The sequence below is a fragment of the Theropithecus gelada genome, chromosome 4, assembly GCF_003255815.1.
Source record: "Theropithecus gelada isolate Dixy chromosome 4, Tgel_1.0, whole genome shotgun sequence".
NCBI lineage: Eukaryota > Metazoa > Chordata > Mammalia > Primates > Cercopithecidae > Theropithecus > Theropithecus gelada.
Window position 1 is genome coordinate 16,683,420 of NC_037671.1, and position 13,168 is coordinate 16,696,587.

Genomic DNA, 13,168 nt, shown 5'->3' on the forward strand with positions numbered 1-13,168 from the left:
CTCCCTAGGCTCAAGCAATACTGCCCACCTCAGCTTCCCAAAATGTTGGGATTACAGGCATGAGCCACAGCATCTGGTAGATCAACTGATTTTTGACAAGGAGGAAAAATCCAGCAGGGAAAGAACTGGTTTTTTTCAACAAATTGTACTGGGAAAACATATACATGCAAATGAATGCAGCTGAGGTTGGGCACAGTGGCTCAAGCCTATAATCCCCGCACTTTGAAAGGCCAAAGTGGTGGGTGATCATTTGAGGTCAGGAGTTCAAGACCAGCCTACCCAACATAGCAAAAGCCCATCTCTATTAAAAATACAAAACTTAGCCCTTCTCGGGAGGCTGCGGCATTAGAATTGCTTGAGCCTGGCAGGTGAAGGTTGCAGTGAACTGAGATTGTGCCACTGCACTCTGGCCTGGGCGACAGAGCAAGATTCTGTCTCAAAAATTAAAAAAAAAAAAAAATTCAAAAAGAATGCAGCTGGATCCCTATCTCACACCATATACAAAAATTAACACAAAATGGATTAGAGAGCTAACTGAAGAGCTAAAACTATGAAACTCTTAGATGAAAACACTGATTTAAGTCTTTGTGATAGTGGTTTAAGACAATGGTCTCTTAGATATGACATCAGAAGCAGAAGAAACATAAGATTATAGGCATGGTGGCTCATCCCTATAATCTCAGCACTTTGGGAGGCCGAGGCGGGTGGATCATGAGGTCAGAAGATCGAGACCATCCTGGCTAACATGGTGAAACCCCATCTCCACTAAAAACACAAAACTAAAATTAGCCGGGTGTGGTGGCAGGCGCCTGTAGTCCCAGCTACTTGGGAGGCTGAGGTGGGAGAATGGTGTGAACCTGGGAGGCAGAGCTTGCAGTGAGCCAAGATCACGCCACTGTACTCCAGCCTGGGAGACAGAGCGAGACTCCATCTCAAAAAAAAAGAAAGAAAGAAAAAGAAAAATTAGACAAACTAGACTTCATAAAATTTAAAATTTTTGTGCTTTAAAGGATACTGTCAAGGAAACTAAAAGACAATCCACAGAATGGCAGAAAATATATGCAACTCATATATCTGATAGGGTACCTTTTTCCAGCATATATAAAGAACTCTTACAGCTCAATAAAAAGAAAACCCTACTACAACAATGGGCAAAGGATCTGAATAGACATTTCTTCAAAGACATATAAATGTCCAATAAGCAAGTAAAACTACGCTAATCATTAGTAATTAGAGATGCAAATCAAAAGACACAATGAGCTCTCATTTTACATACACTAGGATGGCCAGAATCAAGAAGGTATGTGTCGGCAAGAATGTGGAGAAACTGAAACTATCATAGCTGGTAGTAAGTAAAATGGTATAGCCACTTTGGAAAACAGTCTGGCAGCTCCTCAAAAAGTTAATCATAGGGTATCTATGACCCAGAAATTACACTCTCATTTTCTGCAATAAAAATGAAAACATACAGCCATACTATAATGTTACACAATTGTTCATAACAGCAATATTCATAACAGTCAAAAAGTGTTTCTACCAACTAATGGATAAACAGAATGTGATATATGAATACAATGGAATATTATTTGGCAACAAAAAGGAATGGAGTGTTGATGCATGATACAGCATAAATAAACCTTTAAAACATTATGTTAAGATAAAGAAGTCAGAAACAAGAGGTCACATTTTGTATAATTCCATTTATATGAAATGTCCAGAATACGTAAATCCATGAAAACAAAATAGTTAGTTGCTGCCTGGAACTGGGAGGAGTGTTTTGGGGTTCCTTTTCCAGGTGACAGAAATGTTTAAAAATTAAATAGTAAGGGCTGCATAACTCTGTGAAAACAGTAAAAATTACCAAATTGTGCATTTTTAAAGGGTGAATATGTGCATGAATTATACATCTCAAAAAAACTCTCATTAAAAAAATAATGACATCGATTTTCAGCTCTATTATGTAAACAGCTTGGAAGTCATTACTCCCATCCTCACAAGAAAAAAGCAGAACAACTGAAAATCAACTACTCTTAGATGCATTGGAAAACTGAGTTCACAGGTCACAACACCTCCGGAAAAACTGAAGAAACGTGAATATAGACATATGGAGCTATATTTACTCTGGAGCCAATAACTGGAAGGAACACTTTAAAGGTAATTAGCAAACTGCTTGAGACTGAGAGTGAACTAACCTGAGCTTTTAACTCGTGAGGGCTCAGTCTTCAGGGAGAGAATATAGGTGAGAAAAGGAGCTCCACGGGGTTTTTATTAGAGGAAAATCCCCTCCATTTTGGGTAGGGAAAAGGGAAAAGTAACCATTTTGAAATCTGACCTAGAGGAAGAGCAGTAATTCCAGACCCTTCTAACCTTCCTGAGACAAGAAGAGGGAAAAAAAAGGCTTAAGAAATTCTTTTGAAGGTCTGTTCAGCAACTCTAGTCAACTAAAAAACCCAACAGATTTCATCATATGATTACAGAACACTTCTCCTCTCTACTACCTATGACCACATAAACAGGGTTCCAGTATAACAGATTACAACTGAGAAAATTACAAGAAACAGACTTTTTTTATTAATAAAAGTTTCTAAGGACACCCAAAACAACAAGACAAAAACCAGGAAAGTAGAGGAAAATGAAACGTCTCATACCTACAAACAATACAAACACCTAGTGAACATTAAACACAGCCTAACTCCTAGCCAGATAAACCTAAAATAGCACATTAAACACGTTTACCTGAGTTTCTACTACTCAGTAAGGCGTGTCCAGATTTCAGCAAAAAATTGCAAGGCATGTAACAGGCAAGGAAAAGGTCTGAAGAGACAAAGCAAGCATCGAAACCAAACTCAGATAAGGTAGATTTTGAATGATCAAACTAGAAATTTTAAATAACTCATTAAAATACTAAGGGCTATAAGAAAGAATCAAAACTAAATGCTAGAAATAAAAAACGTTAACACAAAGAATGCCTTTGATGGTCAATCAGCAGACTGAAACAAAAAAAAAAAAAAAAGAATCAGTGAGCTTGAAAAAAACTGGAACATGGTATTTTAGAATGTAGGACAACTATAAAAGGTGAAAAATATTCATAATAGTAATGCTAGAAGGAGAAGAAACAAAGAAAATGAAGTATTTGAAGTAATAATAGATACTTTTCCAAAATTAATGACAGATACCCCAAATGGCAAATCCAGAAAGCTCAGAGAACACTAAACAGGATAAACATCAAAACATTAACACCTCATCTTCAAACCTAGGTCAAACAAAGAGTAAGTCTTGAAAGAAATCAGGGGGAAAAAAATACCCTATATGAAAGAAGGACAAGAATTTTATCAGATTTCTCTTCAGAAATCATGTAAGCAAGAAGAGAGTGGAGTGAAATATTTAGGTGTTGGGAAAAAAACCCCACCAAGCTAGGATTTAACATCCCGAGAAAGTATCCCTCAAAAGTAAAAGAAAAATAAAGACTTTCTCAGACCTGGGGAACTTGTCGCCAACAAACTTGCCTTGCAAGATTTGTTAAAAGTTCTTCAGAGAAAAGGAAAATAATATAGGTGAGAAAAGAGAATCCTTATGAAGAAAGGAAGAGTCCAAGAAGGAATAAATGAAGATACACTCTTTTATTTTTCTTAAGCTTAACTGATCACATAGATAAGTATTCAAAATAGTAACAATATCTTGGGTAACTGTTGTTTATGGATAAGTGAAATGAATAACAGCAATGCTATAAGGGTCAGGAGGGAGGAATTGGTTATATTCTGTTATAAGGTACCTGCACTATCTGTGAAGTAGTGTAAGTGGTATTTAAAAATGAACTTAGATGAGCTCTAAGGGAAACTACTAAAAAATCTTTTTAAAGAAGTACAATTGGTATCTTAAATAGAAAAGAAAAATGGAATCATATACAATGTTCAGTTAAAATCAGACAATGGGCTAGGCACAGTAGCTCATGCCTGTAATCCCTTTGGGAGGCCGAGCCGCGAGGATCACTTGAGCCCAGGAGTTCAAGACCAGCCTGGCCTACATGGCAAAATCCCATCTCCATAAAGAATACAAAAAATTAGCCAGGTGTGGTGGTGTGCCCTTGTAGTTCCAGCCACTTGGGAACCTGAAGCGGGAGAATCACTTGAGTCCAGGAAGTCAAGGTTGCAGTGAGCCAACATCACGCCACTGCACTCCAGCCTGGGTGACAGAGGGAGACCTTGTCTCAAAAAAAAAAAAAAGAAAAGAAAAAAAGAAAATTTTAAAATAAGCAACAAGGAACAAGTATAATGAGAAAGAAACACATGGTAGACACTAAAATCCAACTTTAACAATACTTTCAATGTGAATGGTCTAAATATACCAATTAAAAGACAGAACTGACAAGAGTGAATAAAAAGTAAGACCCAAATATATGTTGTCTACAAGAAACCCACTCTAAATATAAAGACACAGATAGGTTAAAGTGATGGAGAAATACACACAATGCCAACACTGATCAAAAGGCAGCTGGACTAGTTATATTAATTTCTAACAAAGCAGAATTCAGAACAAGAAAAATTATCAGAGAAAAACAGGAGCATTACATAATGATCAAGGATCAATTATCAAATAAGATGTAACAATCCTTAATTGTTGAGGGCCATGATCAACTCAGTATATTACTGGAGGCTATATAATTAAATAGCAAAGTGTTTCTCATAAAAGCAGGATGTTGGCAAACTGACAAACTGTGTCTGCTGCCCAGAAGAAAGGCTGAGGGCAGCCACCACCCACGCACAAGTGTTTCTTGTGATTAGGCACAACTGAAGCCTGTTAGCAATAATGTGAACCTGTGATCAATCAAGCAGCTGACCAATCACTACCTCCTCCTCCCTGCTCTTTCTACCCAATAAATACTAACGGCTGTAGAGTCTCAGGCAGTTGCCTTTGCTCACTAGAAGCAGGGAGCCCTTGTCTTCTCTTCTTCTCTCTTCTTCTTCCCCATGTTACCCTTACTTTGAAATAGTTACTTTTGTCTTAAGTTTTCATTTCTACTTCTGTCCCCTTGATTCAGTCTCATAATGATGGTCTCAAGTAGTAACAGTAGTAACTGTCTTAGTGATGGTCTCAAGTGGTAACCGTGGCAGTCAGCCACACTTAATGTGTCTGAGCCTCACAACAAAGTGTCAAAAGAGGTGAGACAAAAACGATAGAGCTACAAGAAGCAGCAGTTAACTCCACAGCTATAACTGAAGACATCAACACCCCTATATCAGAATTGGCAGACACAGCAGGCAGAAAACCAGTGAAGATATAGTCAAACTGAAAAGTATCATCAATCAACTGGATTTCATTGACATTTAGAGTATACTTTATCCAATAACCACAGAATACATATTCTTCTTAATCTCACAAAAACATTCACCAAAACAGACCACATTCTGGGACATAAAAAAGACACACCTTAATTAAAGTCACACAAACTATGCTTTCAGACTTTAATGGAATTAAGCTAGAAATCAATAAAAGAAAGATAGCTGGAAAATCGCCAAATATCTGGAGATTAAACAACACATTTTAAAATAACATACCAGTCAAAGAAGTCTGAAGAGAAATTTTAAAATATTTTGAATTAAATGAAAACAACGTATCAAAATTTGTGGGATGCAGTGAAAGCAATGCCTATAGAGAAATGTATAGCACTGAATGTAATAGTGATCTAAAATCAATGATTTACCTTTCCACCTTAGGAAACTGGAGCAATAAATATAAACCAAGAGAAAGAGGAAGAAATGAGAAATAGAGGAGACAGCAGTGAAATTTAAAAGAAAAAAATAAAATAAAAAATCAACAAAATTAAAAGCCATTTCTTTGAAAAGATCAGTAAAATTGATAAACCTCTAGCCAGGATAACCAAGAGAAAAAACACAAATTATTAATACCAAAATCAAAGACATAAGAAACTATCATTATCAGTAATAATATCAATACTGATCCCACAGACATTAAAAAAGTATTAAAGAAACATTTATAACTAACTTTATTCCCACAAATTTGACTATTTGGATGAAATGGATTTCAAGGCAATTCCTTGAAAGATATAACTTATCAAAACTCACACAAGGAGAAATTGAAAATCTGAATATGCCTCTATAGATCAAAAAAATTACATCAATAATTAATAACTTTTACAGAAATGAGAAAGAAGAGGAAGAACTCTGGTAACCAGATTGTAGTGTCAAAATAAACTCCATCCACTGAAAGAGCCTAGAAGCAATGATACCCAGTAGTAGCAAGCACACCCACAATAAATCTATTAAATAAAATTCAAGAATATTTGTTGCATGTTTGTCCTCAGAATATATCCAATCAGGGTGTATGATACATTGTGTTCAAAAGTTATCTGCATTCATTCTTTTTTTTTAATTGTGGTTACTGTTTGTAAAAGCTAAATAAACATATATACTCAGAAAAAAATAATAGTAACAATAAATAACCTTCCCAAAAAAACCAAACACTGGACCCAGATGGCTTCAGGGTAATTCCAACTAAACACGTAAGGTAGAAATAACACAACTGTCTCCAATCTTTTCCAGAAATTACACTCAGAGGGTACACTTCCTAAGTCATTCTGAGTCTAGCATTACCCTAATGCCAAAACCAAATAAAGACATTACAAGAAGGGAAAACTACAGGCAAATATCTCTCATGAACACAGATGCAAATATCCTCAATAAAGTATTAGCAAATCAAATCCAGCAATGTACAAAAAGAACTATATCTCCTTGAAGTCTGGGTATTAAAATAAATACATCAAATTAAAATTTTTTTTAAAAGAACTATACACCAAGATTAAGTGGGATTTACCCCAGATATGCAAAGCTGGCTCAACATTCAAAGAAAACAATGTAATCAATCACATCAAGAAGCTAAAGAAGAAAAAATCACATGATCAGACCAACAGATGCAGAAAATGTATCTGACAAAATCCAACACCATTCTTGATAAAAACCCTCAGTAAACTAGGAATAGAGGGGCAGCTTCCTCAACTTGATAAAGAACATCTACAAAAAACCTACAGCTAGTCTCATACTTAATGGCTAGAAACTAGACACTTTCTCTTTAAGACCAGAAAAAAGGCAAAGTTGTTTCCTTTTACAGCTCATATTCAACATCATAGGGGAAGTCCTAGCTAATGCAATGAGACAAGAAAAGGAAATAAAAGGTATATAGATTGAGAAAGAAAAAATAAACCTACTTTTGTAGCTTAAAAGATTGTTTATGTAGACAGTATCAAAGAATGGAGAAAAAAGCCTCTTGGGGAAAAAAAGCAACCATAGCAAGGTGGCAGAATACAAGGTTAATATGCAGAAGTCGATTTCCTATGCACCAGCAATGAACTGGAATTTTAAACACACAATATCACTTATATTAGCAGCAACAAAAAAGGAAATACTTAGGCATAAATCTAACAACTGTGAACAAAATTGATTCCATGAGAACTATAAAACTGCTGAAATAATCAAAGAAAATCTAAATGAATAGAAAAATAGCCTATGTTCATGGACAAGAAGACTCAGTACTGTTAAGATGTCACTTCTTTCCAACTTGATCCACAGATCTGGCATAATTCCAATCAAAATCTCCGCAAGTTATTTTATGAATATTAAGAAACTGATTCTAAAGTTTCGATAGAAAGGCAAAGATCCAGAATAGAAAACACAATGCTAAAGACCAGTTAGAGAATTTTACTTCAAGTCTACTCAACCTCAAGACCTACTGTAAAGCTACAGTACCAAGAGAGCATGGTATTGGCAAAAGTGTGCACACAGATCAATGAAACAGAACAGAGTACAAAAATAGACCTACAAAATTACTGATCTTGTAGTTGTCAACTGATCTTTGACAAAACAGCAAAACCAGTACAACAGGGAAAATGTATCTAGATTTTACGCCTTTCAGAAAAAATCCACTCAAAATGGACCACAGACCCAAAAGTAAAACACAAAACTATAAACATAGGAAAACATAGGAGAAACACAAACACAGAAAATTTAGGTGACCTTTGGTTCAGCAATGACTTTTTACATACAAAACTAAAAGCAAGGACTATGAAAAGAAAGAAAGAGCAAATAGGGCTCATTATAATTAAAAACTACTGCTCTGTGAAAGACACTATTAAGAGAACAAAAAGATAAGCCACACACTGGGAGAAAAGTATTTGCAAAACAAATATAAAGGACCTTTGTATATTCAAAATATAAAAAGAATTCTTAAAACTCAACAAGAAAAACAACCAATTTTTTAAAAACTGGGCAAAAGCTCTGGATAGACATTTCACCAAAGATGATCTACAAATGACAAATACACATATGAAAAGATGCTTAGCATATATTACTGGGGAAATGCAAATTAAAACAATAATGAGATATCCCTACACACCTATTATAATGGCTAAAATTCAAACAACTGACATACCAATTGCTGGTGAGGATGGATGTGGTATAATAGGAATTTCATTCATTGTTGGTGGGAATGCAAAATGGTACAGCCACTTTGGAAGATGGTTTGCCAGTTTCTTACAAAGGTAAACACAGTCTTACCATATGATTCAGCAATCATACTCCTAGACGTTTACTCAAACAAGGTGGAAATTTATGACCACACAAAAACTTGCACACAAATAAATGTCTGTGGTAACTTATTCATAAATAACAAAATCTGGAAGGAACCAAGAAGTCCCTCAATAGGTGACTGGATTATCAAACTATGGTACATCCATACAATGGAGTATTATTTAGTGACAAAAAGTGATGAACCATTAGGCCATGAAAAAACACATACGGGTCTTAGACGTACACTGCTAAGTGAAAGAAGCCAGTCTGAAAAGACCATGTACTGTATGATTCCAACATATGACACTCTTTAAAGGAAAAGCAAAACTATGGAGACAGCAAAAAGATCAGTGGGTGTCATCAGTCTGCAGGTAGGGGGAGAGGAGAGAAGGGAAAAGGGTGAATAAATAGAGCACAGGGGATTTTTAGTCAATCTGTTCTATGTGACAATTTGGATACGTGACATTATGCATTTGCCAAAACTCACAGAAATGTACAACAAAAGAGTGAACCCTTATATAATCTAATAGACTTTTGTTAATAATAGTGTAACAATATCAGTTCACCAATTGTAACAAATGTACCACACTAATGCAAGATGTTCTTAAGAGAAACTGTGTGGAAGATGGGCACATATGGGAGGGAACTATCTTACTGTTTTCTTTCTCTGTAAACTTAAAACTAAAAACCAAAGCTTGTTAATTAGGGGAATAAAAACAAAATGAACAAATATAAAGGGAAAACAAGTTAGGAGAAATATTCCAACATATATAACAAAAAAATATATCTTTAATATACAGTATGCTTAAAAATATTAAGAAAATAAGTTCTCACAAAAACCTGTGAAAGTTTACAGCAGTTACACTCATAATTACATAAACTGCAAAAAAACCCAAAGTCCTTCTGCTGGGAAGAGATGAATAAACTTACACCCTGACAAGTGGAATACTACTCAGTTCAGTAATAAAAAGTAATGAACTATTGGTACAAGCATCAATATGGATTAATCTAACAGGTATTATGCTAACTGAAAGAAGTCAGTCTCGAAAGGTTACATCCTGGCTGGGCACAGTGGCTCACGCCTGTAATCCCAGCATTTCAGGAGGCCAAGGTGGGAGGATCACTTAAAGGCAGGAGTTTGAGACCAGCCTGACTAACATGGTGAAACTCTCTCTCCACTAAATATACAAAAATTAGCTGGGCGTGGTGGTGCATGCCAGTAATCCCAACTACCTTGGAAGCTGTGGCAGGAGAATAGCTGGAACCCGAGAGGCGGAGGCTGCAGTGAGCCAAAATCACACCACACTGCACTCCAGCCTGGGCAACAAAGCGAGACTTCATCCCCCCTCTGCCCCAAGAAAAGGTTACATACTCAATGATTCCATTTACATGCCATTTTGGAAAAAGAAACTCTATAGGAAAAGAGAGTCATTCAGTAGCTGCCAGGAGTTAAAAGTAGAGGGAGGATTAATGAAGGGGCATAAAAGGGAAGTTTGGAGAGCGATGGAATTGTTCTGTATCTCAACTGTGGTAGTGGTTACAGGACCCTATACATTTGTCAAAACTCACAGAACTGTACAAACGAAAAAAAAAGTTAACTTTACTGCCTGTTAATTAAAAATAAATTTTTTAAAAAGTAAATATTCCAGTAAAACATGAGTAATAATCGAACAGGCGCTTCAGGAAAACACACACAGGCACATGAAAAGAAACATAAAAAATATTAGATCTCACTAGTCCTCAAAGAAAGTATCCTTAAAATGGCAAATCCTTTTTACCTAATATATTCCAAAGAAAATAATCATTGACATATCCAAAGGTAGATACAAGAATGTTCAATAAACATTCTTTTCATTCTAAATGAAACTGAGACTAATCTTTATGTGCAACAAAAAAGGACAGGTAATAAATCACTATATATATGCATACATTAAAAGTACGTGGTACTTTTGCCTCCATCTTAAAATAGTCCCACCCAGGCCCTGTCCACTATACAAACTCAATGGCTCAATGGAGAAGACATGGCCCTGCAACTGAGAAGCCCTCAAACTCTGGCCAGGTCCTGCTAGAATCCTCAAAGTCTTAAAATCAAAACAAGCCTATGAGGTCATTATAAATCCTGCTATAAAAATAGTTTTTAATAAAACAAAAAGATATAACACAATAATGGGCTAGAAAGCATGTTATAAAACAGCTTGTACAGTGCTAATTTTTATTGAAAATGTAAAGTAACAATGTTTTCCAAAAAGGTAGATAATGACCCTTTTGAGTGAAATAATTCCATTTTTAGCAGTTTCAAAAAGATTGGTAAGCTAAAGACATTTTTGTCCTGTAGGATTGGAGTTAGTTGACCAGTGCCTTATTTGAAACTCAAAAGCATTTTTATAAATGTAATTTCTTTACTCAAGTGTTTATTAATTTCAGAAGAAAATTCTAATTATACTAAAATCATTAATCTAATGGGTCTAATGGTATCTATCAAATTCCCTGCTTGATGTTTAAAATTTCAAATTCTGAATAGTTTATTCACATATATAAGTTACTGACATGGTAAGAGGGATCTTTTTTTTTTTTTAATCTTACAAGACCTAAAAATTACTTAATACCTTTGAAATAAAATGCTTTTATTTCTGACAAATGTCATTATGAATATAATAAGACTTAAGAGCACCAAAAGTTAATTACTACAGCAAGATGCACTAGCATATGTATATCTATCTATTTTTATTAAGAAACTCAGGGCACTTGTCTATAACTCACAAGTTACCAATCTTAAATATTTAAACTTATGAACACATACCTATTTTTTTCTCATGTAAAAGAACAAACTTTAACATCTATCTTTCAACCATCAAAAGTGAAATAATATTAAAAGTGATATATACCAACTGGTGATGCACACAGTAGTGCTATAAAATTAAACCAAACACATTCCATCAACAATTGCAGGCCAGGTATGGTGGCTCAAGACTATAATCCCAGCACTTTAGGAGACTGAGGTGGGCGGATCACGTGAGCCCAGTAGCTCGAAAACTAGCCTGGATTGGACAACATGGCAAAACCCCATCTCTATAAAAAATATAAAAAATTAGCCAGGCATAGTGGTACACGCCTGTAGTGCCAGCTACTCAAGAAGCTGAGGTGAGAGGATCATCTAAGCCCAGGAGTTCAAGGCTGCAGTGAACACTGACCATGTCACTGCACTCCAGCCTGGGCAACAGAGACCTTATCTCAAAAAACAAACAAACAAAAAACAATTACAGATGCTCCTGTGAAAATATTTCAATCAGGTTACATACCTGATATGTATTTCAGGGTTTAAAAAAGGAAATTACTATCTAAAAGAAATGAGAACTCATAAAAAATAATAAAGAACCAAAAAGAAAGCAATTGTTGAGAAAGTTATGGTTCTCAAAGATTATTAACACAGAAATTATTTGACAGGGTAAACAGAACTTCAGATGGCCATTGTATTTAAATCATGTTTTTTATTTACTATATTATGTTTTGGCTTCTTAAAAAGCTTGCTGACCAGGGCTAGCACTTTCTTACAGATAAGAGAGCTCACAGGAGCATGTCTTCCATATACAAACCAACCAATCCTGAGTCTACAGGCAAACCCACCTCCTTATCTAAGGCTCACATACGAAGCCAGTATTTCCTGCCCTAAATCATTCCAGAGTCAGGTATCAGGCAATTAGAGACACCTCTACAGCTCAAAGCCTGCAGGAATCATCCAAACTCATCAATCCTTAACTGTTTACTCTGCCCTCCCTTGCCTTTCCCAGGAAATACCAATAAAGACTCTGGCCGACTTTTCCGTAGCTCCTGTCTTCTGCTTCCTGACTAAAACCTGGTGCTTCCTCTGTGTGGCATGCAGCGACCCTCCCTGAGACCTGTGAGTATAATAAAATTCTTCCTTCTAAGCCTTATTCGCACATCCCCCTGAAGCTGCACAGACTTTACCACACCGTATCCAACACCTACATTCTTAGAACAGCCGCTATTAATATACAAAAGAAATTTCAGTATATGCATGCTCAAAATACTGCAAAGTGAAATATTAATCACCAGATGATTATCTGCACCAATGGAACTGAGGTAAGAAACTTTAAAGTAACAGAAGTCCTTTTTCAAGGTTACTATTTCAATCTAGAACATTTCGCTTTATCATCCGTGATTTAAAAAATTTGTTCCAATTCTAATTCTATGCTGACAGAAAAGCTGCTACTTATCTCTCTCTCTACACTGCACCTTCTCCACCACATTCTTCCCAAAGCATAAAGAATCATGGATAACAGAAATTATTTCTTGCCTTCGGAAAGTTCACAATAATATACAGCAAGCTGCATCTTTCTTCAGCTGCATCTTTCTCCCACTACCTCTCAAAGAGCTATAAAAATATAAATATACAATACCTTAAATTAAGGCCTGGCTACATTTACTAAGATGGACTTCAAGGACCTATTCATTTATCCTGCCTTTTAATAACTACGACAATAAGGCTCTATAAACAAGAAAAGCCTATTAGTTTGAGAGTTCCTCTGACAATTCTTTGTCAAATAATTCCATCTGTAGTTAACTCCTAT

General features: G+C 35.6%; 1 protein-coding gene across 1 annotated transcript in view; it reads right to left on the bottom strand.

Moving 5' to 3' along the window:
- RANBP9 (RAN binding protein 9) overlaps positions 1–13,168 on the bottom strand; it is a 95,309-nt gene that overhangs the window by 49,966 nt on the left and 32,175 nt on the right. The gene's annotated exons all lie outside the window — the stretch shown is intronic.